This window comes from Zalophus californianus, chromosome 1 (genome assembly GCF_009762305.2).
Source record: "Zalophus californianus isolate mZalCal1 chromosome 1, mZalCal1.pri.v2, whole genome shotgun sequence".
Taxonomy (NCBI): Eukaryota; Metazoa; Chordata; class Mammalia; order Carnivora; family Otariidae; genus Zalophus; species Zalophus californianus.
Genome location: NC_045595.1, coordinates 177,732,726 through 177,743,033, shown reverse-complemented (window position 1 = coordinate 177,743,033; position 10,308 = coordinate 177,732,726).

Genomic DNA, 10,308 nt, shown 5'->3' with positions numbered 1-10,308 from the left:
AATTCCCGTGCTTCAGGCTATATTTTCAGGTACTAAATAACACTTGTATTACCTCATGTGACACTAAAGTCCCTTCTTTGACCTCTAGATGTCATAGAAGACATTAGTATTTTTAATCATATTTTGCTTACAGATTTTTCCTGCTAATCGGATAGAAGTCATGTTATATTGGACATACACACAGTACTTAGCTCAGAAACTGGCACACACTTCAAGCCTAACCATGAACTCCAGCCTAAGAATCTGCAATAACTTTACACCGAATATCACATTCCCAGCTGCAAAAACACTTCTCACTCACGTTTGTCTTTCTTGTATGCAGCCACTAGCTATGATCTTGGTGCTAAGGTATCGTAATATGGCTCCCATTTCCTTTTCCTGACACACAGCTCCTAAAACACTTGGAATCTCCAGAAGTAATATGTGTCTTTTTGTATGTTATGAGATGACTGGTGGCTGAGGGCTTCTGGATAGCCTCAGGATGAAGACTGAGTACCCGGGGAAACATCCAGGTGATCAGAGGGTTGGAATTTTCAGCCCCCAACCCTGACCTCTGGGAGAGGAGAGGGCAGGAGGTAATCACCAGTGGCCAATGATTTAATCCATCATGCCTGTGAAATGAAGCCCCCATAAAAATCCCAAAAGTATGGCAATATTTGGAGAGCTTCCTACTTGGTGAACATATTGAGGTTCTCAGAGGGTGGAGAGTTTGGGGAGGGAATGGAAAATCTGCTCCCCTTTCTCCATACCTTGCCCTGTGCATCTCTTCCCTCTGGCTGTTCCTGAGGTATAATCTTTGTAATCTAGTAAGTAAACTGCTTTCCTGAGTTTTGTGAGCAGTTCTAGCAAATGTTCAAAACTGAGGAGGGAGTTGTGCTCTATTTGTAACCAAGTTGGACAGGAGTTGGAGTTAACCTGGAGACCTACCAGTAGCAATTGTCATCTGAAGTTAGGACCAGTCTTGTGAGACTGAGCCCTTAATCTGTGGGGTCTGCACTAACTGCAGGCACTTAGTGTCAGAATTGAGATACACTGTAGGACACACTGAAGGACACACAGCTGGTGTAGGGAATTAGCTGATGTGAGAATCTCCAATGCCCCCCACCCACTCCACACACACACACACACACACACACACACACACACACACACACACACACACACACACAATTTGGAATACAGAAGTATTCAGTAAGAGTAGAGAGCTACTTCTCTTTTCACACAATGTGATTCTCTAAATTCAGATGCCTCCTGCTTCTGCAGAGACAAAGAAGGAATATTGTTTTCCCACCAGAAGATAATTTTGAAAAAATCCTCAAAACCAGCACCACATTTTAATAAAGAGAAAACAAGCATAGAAAGTCACATACATGCCAATTCCGTGGAAGAGTCAGATTTAGAACATAAATCTAGCCACTGAACTCCATTGCCTCTCTATTGTGCAGTTGTGTGCTCTTGGGAACACACAGATTCTCCTTTCCACAACAATATTTGTAGAACATTATTAGCAGTGTTCATCTGTCAGGGGCATAATCTATACTGCAGGAATCTTAGAGTCACCATTGTTAAAATTTGTAAGAGTCTGAGCTTCTCTTAGTGCCCTCACAAATGAATGATTAAAATACAACTGTAATGTACATTGTATTTAATGAGGTTGCTGGCAGTAAGTAGGGACCTAACGAGAGATTTATTTTATTTTTTTCTATGGGGCGTGTAGAAGAGAATGGGGCAGTTTGGGAACATGGTAATTCATGGAGGTAAGAACTGAACAACTTTTACTAATGGAAGCCTTGGATACTCTAGGGAGAATAAAGATGTTGTGGAGGATGTTATGGCAATAAGTACATTTTCCCAATTTATCGTACAAATTGATTTGAAGCTCTGGCGGCAAATCCATTGAAATACCAGTGAAAATTATCTCTGCATAGGCAGTCAAAGCCCAATATTACAAGCAAATTAAAGCAACAAACTCCATTTACTGAAAAAATAGGCACATTTTGTCAAATGTATAAATATGAATCAATTTAAGTCCAAATCTGTATAGCTGGGGGTCTATTGACATTTATAATAATATCAGGCAAGACTAGATCTTATGTGGAAAGACTTGTTAGTTGAAGTCATAAGCCACTGTTTACCATCAGGGCTGGCTTCATGGGTGAGTGTCCAGTAGAGGTGCAGAGGACTTCAAACTCCAAACAGGGCCTTGTATTTGGACTTTAATGCCCTGAGGTACCATCCTGAAGTTCTTAAATGTTTTCTTAGAATGTAGTGTTTTGTAAGTGAAGTCTGATGGGGTAATGGAGTATGTGCTAGGGGTTTGGAGCTTCAGCTTTTGTGTGGTTCTGCCTCCCAGGACAAGTTCTTCCCGGCTCACTTGCCACTCATACCTAGTGACCACCACAGCCCATTGCCCAAGGAGGACCCAAGGTACAGTCTAAGGGAGATGTGGGTCAGGATGTCCTTGCCCCAAGTATGGAGTCATAAGGTGAGCCAGGTGCTGAGGAGGGTCTGCACTCACCATATGAAGGGTCCCATGCCCAATGAGTACAACATTAAATGGCAAATATGAGTATTACAGGTAGATTCAACAACAATACAAGAAAGGAAAATATTTTTTTTTCTGATATTTGAACAAAGAGTGTCATAGTTTTATTTTGCAGAGAGCCCCACAAATTATGTAGTTGGTCCTGTTTACCATTTCAGTAATGTAGCGACTATCAATTATTTTCAAAAGTATCATTAGCATGGACCTTGACTATCTTTAGATGCCTTGATTTAATGCGTGTATGGTAGGATAAGAAATAATGTTTCTTCTTTTTTTTGGTTAAACATTCTACAGATCTTTTCAGTTCTCTAGTTCAGGAGAGACACACAGTTCATGTTATTGGTTCGCTATCCTAAGGCAAAAGTTACTTAGGAAATTAACATCTTCATTTTTTATTTCTATGTTCTAATTTCTGTGTGAACAATAAAACTACAAAATTGAAAGATGGCATATTCTCTTGAAAACAAATTATCCAAATCACATACATAAAATATATGGCCCAGTGCAATTTTATACAACTCAGGGAAGGGACTTGGCTAGTCATTTTAGATTATGTTCTGAGGCCATCAGTTTAATGTGGCAATTACAGTGGCAAAAACAAAAACAAAAAGACAAGCCAACAAGATAGCATAACCTGAATAATAGATTAACTAATAAACAGCAAAAAAAATAAATAGCAACTTACTTCTCCTTTATGATTAAAGTTGAGAGCCAGGTGGAACAGTATTTTGATCCAATTCATAAACCCTGTGTTCTAATGACATTCCCAACAGTAAGTAATTCAAACCATTATCATTGATCTTGTTGAAATGCAAATTAAATTTCACTTATTCCCCCAGATCACATGTTAATAATTCCCACTATTTTCAGATAAAATTACACATACAAATCTTTCTAATTTAATCTTGGTTTTGATCCAATTTAGATTCCTGTTATTCCCTCTACTTTTATCCCATTATCGAGTTTTCTTAAAAATTTAGCATTCCATGAATAGCTCATGTTTCTTTACTTTTTTCCCTCATTTATTAAAAAAAATTATTTAAAAAATTATTGTTATTTTTTAATCACTAGAAGATATCAGGCCAATCCTATGGGCTGGAAGTATAATAATGAGTATATCAGATATTTCCCCTTCCTTTATTGTAGATATATATATATATATTATATATATGTGTATATATATATAATATATATATATTATAGTGAAGCTTTCAGACAGGATCTGGTGCTGTGAATAGAAGAGGGGTCTTTTGGTGGGTTCCTGAGTCAGGGAGGAGACAAAGATGCCCCAGAAAAGCAGTTAGGAATGGCATGTTTTCTTCCCTTCTCTTGCCTTCTAGTCTTCCACAAAAGCATTCCAGGTGATATCCGGAAGCCAGAGGGCAAGGAGGATTGGCAATTAGAATTTTGGGGATCATAGCAAAAGTAATCTAGGAGCAAAGAGGGAGTTTACCAGCACCAAACACTTTCTATACTTATAGAACTTACAACCTAGTCAGGGAAGATCATTCCTTGCTAGTGATGATTAGACACACCAAGAACACAAATATACATAATTTTTATTCCCACAACTCTTGTTACAAGCACAGGAAATTTGAACCAGCATCTACATTATAAGGAAAAGCTAGCTCTAAATAAATTACAAACTGTCAGATGCTTGAGGTTCAATTTTAAATATTTGATGGCTGTGGTTTTTAACTCATTTTATTTCACTTATTTTGAGTACTCCAACTATTGATACATGTTGAACAATTTTTGTATATTTGAAGATATTCTCAGATCCCTTTATTTTATTCAAGCAACAAATTATACTGAGTGCCTACTATGTACCACAGATTATATACAATGTGCTATAGATATGGAGATGCAAAAGATCTATTCCATATTTCTGAGAAGTAGAAGTTGTGCAAGAAGCATCTCTAAAGATAATCACAATACACTATTACTGAATATTGCAATAAAAATTTGAAGAAAATTCCATAGTGTCGTGATGAAAAGAGTCATTATGATTGGCTAATATTTCCAGAAAAGAAGATAAAAGTACTAGCTGGCTCTTAGAAAACAAGAGTACATAAAGAAGAGAAGATGATAAAACACTTTCCAAGTTCAGGGAGTGGGATTAGCAAAGAGGCCAATAAGATCGTGACATGAATTAGAGTATGATGTTTATAGAATTTTTCTGCAGCAGTCAAGGAAAATGAAACTGGTAGGGGAGGCTGGGTTTTGTTTGCCTGTAAAGGACTGCGTGAATTCAATTCTACAGAACATTTTATAAGTCTACTTTTGTTATTTTTTAAGGCGTGGAAACTTTTATTTTTCCTAACAAAATAAAGTGTTGAAATCTAATGTACAGAAAAATGAAATTGTAGCTGCCTTGTTAAATGGACTTGAAGAAGACTGTAACTCCTTTTCACTAGTCTTTTCTTTGCCACCCCAAGTTGACTAAACCTTTAATTTATGGTACCCATTAGAAAATTATTGCTAGATATTAGAGAGTCAACAGATATATTTAAATAAAGAAATTACATAATTTTTTTTTGTTTTCTTTGGTTTTGTGTGTTTTTTGTTTTTGCTTTTGTTTTTACAAAGAAAACTCTTATGGCAGCAAAGAGGAAAAAGCAGAAAAGGAAGAGATCCATTCCAATAAACAGATGCTTCCTGAGCACCAGCCTTTTGCTAAGCCCAGTACTAGACACTGAGAATAAGATTCACTTTCTGCTTTCACGATGTTAGTGAAGGAGACCTATGTAAACAAACAATCCCAGTATATGGTACTAAAGACTGTTTGGGCCAAGTTCAATGTAAAATGGGAATCTTATGGCATCTTGAAAATCAGGGAGACTCCTTGGGAAAGTGACATCTAAATAGAGATCAAGAAGGTGAGCAGGAGTTCCTTTGATACACAGAGTTCAGAGGAGGAGAACACCCCATGTAGATGGACAATAGGATATTCAACAATAGAAATTAAAAAAAACATAAAAATGAATACAGATAAAAAAATGAATACAGAGATTTGAGGGAACTGCTTGTACAGTAAGAGCATACAGATTACAAAGTTGGAGAGATGAGTTCAGAAAAGTAAGCAAGAACCAAATCAGGAATTCTTGTAAGTCTCATTAAGGATCATATACTTTACCCTTGAAGAAAGGCTTTGTCATTATTTAAAGAGTTTGGAGGTGTTAATAGAATTTTTCTGCAGGAGTTAGTGCTACTAATGACAGGATTGTCCACCTTTGCTGAAGAATTCAGAAGTAATAGTATTTGAGTCCCTAAAATTTTGTTGTTTTTACACATCAACACATTGGTTGATAGGAGATGATCTATATCGAAGCTAGCTCGACCCACAGCACAGATGGAGAAATACGGTTATATAATCCCATCTTCTTCACTCCAATTCCATTTGCCTATCACTCATGAAGGTAGTCTTACTCTCTATTACCGCATTTGCTTTTGCCACTTGTATTTATTTAGGTATGTTCTACCTTTTCTTTGTCAAAACCCAGGTTTTCTTTAGAGGAACTTCTCTTTACTCAAGCCTGATAATATTAATCTTCAGTGCACTTCTCGGTTGATGAAACTGAAAATTTCATAAACTGCTAAAGCATTTACATGCAATGGAGTGTGTTAAAGTATAGGAGTAGAGCATAAACTGAGGTTTCTATTTAATAACAAGTATTCCGAATATTTACAAATTCAGTACATACTCAATAAATATTTGCTGAATGAATGAATGGCCCATTCAGATTATTTACTGTTTTTTCTAAAGGATGGTACATTTATTCACTCATTTAACAAGTGTTTATTGGGTGCTTCCTGTATGTCAGATACTCTTCCAGGTACTGATTATATCATTGTAAATTAAGAAGATAATTCTTGATTTCATGGTATTCTTCCATGAGGGGTAAGATAGATAGTAGGTTAAAAAATATTAAATGCATATTTTTTTTCAGATTGCAATAAACTTTATGAAAGAAAATAAAGCAAGAAAGTAGAGTAGGTCATGCAGAAGTGGAGGTATTCAATTTTTAATAGGGTGGGTATTAAGGGCTTCAGTGAGAAGTTCACATTTGAAAGACACAAAAGGTAAGAAGGGATGAGACATGTGGTATTCTGGGAAGAGTGTTTTAGGCTGAGGGAAGAGCAATGCAAAAATCTCAAAAAAAATTTGAGATATGTTTGAAGAAAAGAAGAGTCACTTGGGAGTGGAACAGAGGGAGAGGAAGAGGAAATGAGATCAGAGGAATAATAGAATGGGAGAAGGGATACTTTGTAGGATCTTGCCGGCTATTTTCAATACTTTGTCTTTCACTGTAAGTAAAATCAAAACCATGGAACAGTTTTGAGCAGATGAATGGCATGTTCTAACATGTTATAGCACAATCACTCTCGATTCAGTGATAAGAATAGACTATGAAAAGGAGGAACAGAAGAAAGGACACTGGTTAAGCGATTATTACAATAGTTCTCTCAAACATGATATTGATTTATCAAGGTAATGATAAGTTGTCAGAGGATACTGGGTACATTTTAAAGAAGACCTGAGTATTTATTGAAGGATTGGATATGGGGCATAAAAAAAAGGAGAGGAATCAAAGAAAACTCCAAGGTCTGGGTCTGGACAACTGGAAAAAATAGGGTTTCCATTAACTGAAATGAAGGGGGGTATCTTCAGTAGGACAACTTCATTTTTAAATACCTCTTAAACATACAAGAGGTAGTGTTGAGCAGACAACAGGGATCTTAGCTAGAGATGTAAATCTAATACTCATCTGCTTATGAAGAGTATTTAAAACCATGAAACTGAAGGAGATGGTCAAGAAAAGAGGTCCAAAGAAAAACGTTGGACACTCCAACCCATAAAAGCCCAAGAGATGAGGAGAAACCAGAAAAGGTGTCTGAGAAGGAGTAGCCAGTGAGATAGGAATTAACAGGGAGGATGTAGAGTACTTGGATCTAAGTGAAGAAAAGTGTTTCCATGAAGAAGGAATCGACACACGTGTCTAATATTTCTGATAAACCAAGTAAGGTAAAGATTGATGTTTGAACATTTTATGACCCTGACAAGACTGGATTTTGGCTAATTTTCTAGGGTTGCTTAAGAAAGTGCCACAAACTGGATGGCTTAAAAAACTCGGAAATTTATTATCTCACAATTCTGGTGGTCAGAAGTCTGAAATCAAGCTGTCAGGGCCATGCTCCCTTAAGGGGATAACGCTTTGTCTCTACCTTGCTTTTGGTAGTGGCTGATAATCCTTGGCAGTCCTTGACTTGCATCTACCTACATTAGTCCAGTCACTGCCTCTGCTTCATATGATATTCTCCCTGGGTATCCTGTGTTTTCTTATAGGAATTCTACATAATGGATTAAGGTCCCACCCTATTCCAGTGTGACCTCATCTTAACTAATTATATCTGTAATGGCTTTATTTCCAAATAAGGTGCTGTAGGTTAGCACTTCAACGTATCTTTTGGGGAGAGGAATACAATTCAATCCATAAAAGAGTGGTTTGGGGGAGAATTATGTAAAATGATAATCAGAAAATCTTTTAAGGAAGCATGCTAATAAAGGCACAGAGATATGGGTGATAGCTGGCGGGAAAGTGGTATTAACACATGATATTTATTGTGAACTTTTATTTTAATATACAAATTTTTTAAAAAAGCATGTTTTTATATTGATGAGATCTATCCAAAAGAAAAATTAGAAAAAAAAATAGTGATTCAGGAGAGGGAGGGGAAATTTTGGGGAAAGATGACTGAGTAGTTAAGGATTGAAGTTGGTGCACCACTGAAGAACCATTTTTTTTTTTTTTTTAATTTAAGGAAATTGGAAAGCAGAAAGCAGAGTGATTAAGTAAAAGTGAGAAAAGGTGGGGAGGAGGTATTGAGGGAGAAAGGGTAAGTTATAAAACCGTGCTCTGGTAAAGCGGGGGGAAAGAATGGACTGGGAAAGTAAAAAGCTAGGGAAATGGACTACAATTGCCACATCGAAAGAAGGGCCCCCGGAGTTAGTCGTCCCGCATTTAACAGAGACCAAAGAACTTCACTGGGCAATTTTCTTTTTTTTTAAAAAAAAAAAAAAAAGGCGGTTAGGCACTGAGGGTTATATTTAAATACGATTTGGTTTTGACTTTATTATTAATATGTAACTTAAAAACCAGTCTATACAGAAAGTGCGGGACCAACGAAATAAGGATTTTAGAGAGGCTTGGGGGTAGGAAGCGTGGGCGCCGAGGGAGTGGGCTCTCTGGGGGGCCGGGGGCGCTGTCCCCGAGGACTGGGCGTTCTGCCGGGTCCGATTTGGGGGCTTCGGAGCAAAGCTAGGAGCCAGACGCCCATCCGGAAGTTCTCAGCGGCCGCAGAGTAGTTGGAGAGTTCCGAGAGGGCGGTCGGGCGGGGTGAGCGCGGAGGATCGGCGCTCCGCGCACCGAGAGCTGGAGGGGTCCGACGGGGAAGCCCCGTCCTGCGCGCCGCCTTCCGCTCCCATCGCCGCAACGCGGCCTGCGAGCGCAGAAGGGCGAACCACGGACCGCCCTGGCCGGGTGGGGGGCCGACGCGCGGGCCTGGGGGCGTCCCGTGCGGGGACAGTGCGTGACCCGAGTCTCCCTGGGCGCGGGATGACCACCGCCGGAGACCCCTGCGGGCCAAGCGGCCGGTTCCACCCTTGAGTGCTGTGCTCCTAGTTCACCTAAGCTTGTTTTTTGGCAAGTAAGATGAAACCGTGAAGGGGCTAGGAAATTAAAAGATAGGTGCTTTAAAGTGACGGTGATGAGGAGCGATGGAATATAAACTGGGCAAAGAAGAAAGGAAATGCACGAGAGAGAGGGACGTTGAAATGTGGTAATATCACTGGTATATCACGGGGGTTACTAGATAAGAGAAACGCGCAGAGGTATTGTAATGCTGTGAGATAAAATGCAAAACAGGATTAGGGAATATGGTGGGAGAATGATCTTGAAGCAGCAATGAGAAAGATGGGGGTTAGCAACTCTGCCTCCCAGCCTGGTTCTATGAAGGCTGTGAGAGCAACAGTTGTCAGTTGTGAATGGTAATTAAGATGAAGAAGACCCGGTGTCCTTTGAATCTTTGTGATTAAGAAATTTTGATGGTTAGGGGCGCCTGGGTGGCTCAGTCGTTAAGCGTCTGCCTTCGGTTCGGGTCATGATCCCAGGGTCCTGGGATCGAGCCCCGCATCGGCTCCCTGCTCGGCGGGAGGCCTGCCTCTCCCTCTCCCGCTCCCCCTGCTTGTGTTCCCTCTCTCGCTGTGTCTCTCTCCGTCAAATAAATAAATAAATAAATCTTTAAAAAAAAAAAAAGAAATTTTGATGGTTAAAAGGTAGGAAGAGGAAAGGGTTTTTAGGAGAGTGTAGAATTCTGGAGTTCTCGCTTGACTTCTGATCCTGAAAGTTGGGAGAACAGAGAAGCAGCATTTATATTCCAACCACTGTGACCCCCTCTTGGCTTATGTTAATGGAGTATATTATGTATATTTTTAAAATTTTTGTATATTGGAATACTTTGACATCTTAAAATATCTTTTTGACTTGGAGGAGACTGGCTTAGAAGAGACCAGCCAATTCTTAGAGATATCCAAGGGCCCACCCGGAATCTGTGATAGGAAAACTAACCAATCCAGAGCCATACCTACTCTACCTGGCCCGTGCACTTCAGGAGATAATATTCCTCTAAGGAATCACCCTAGCACCGGAAACCAGTCAAGAGACCACACCTGTAGCCCATATTCCAGAACTCAGTGGAAGTAT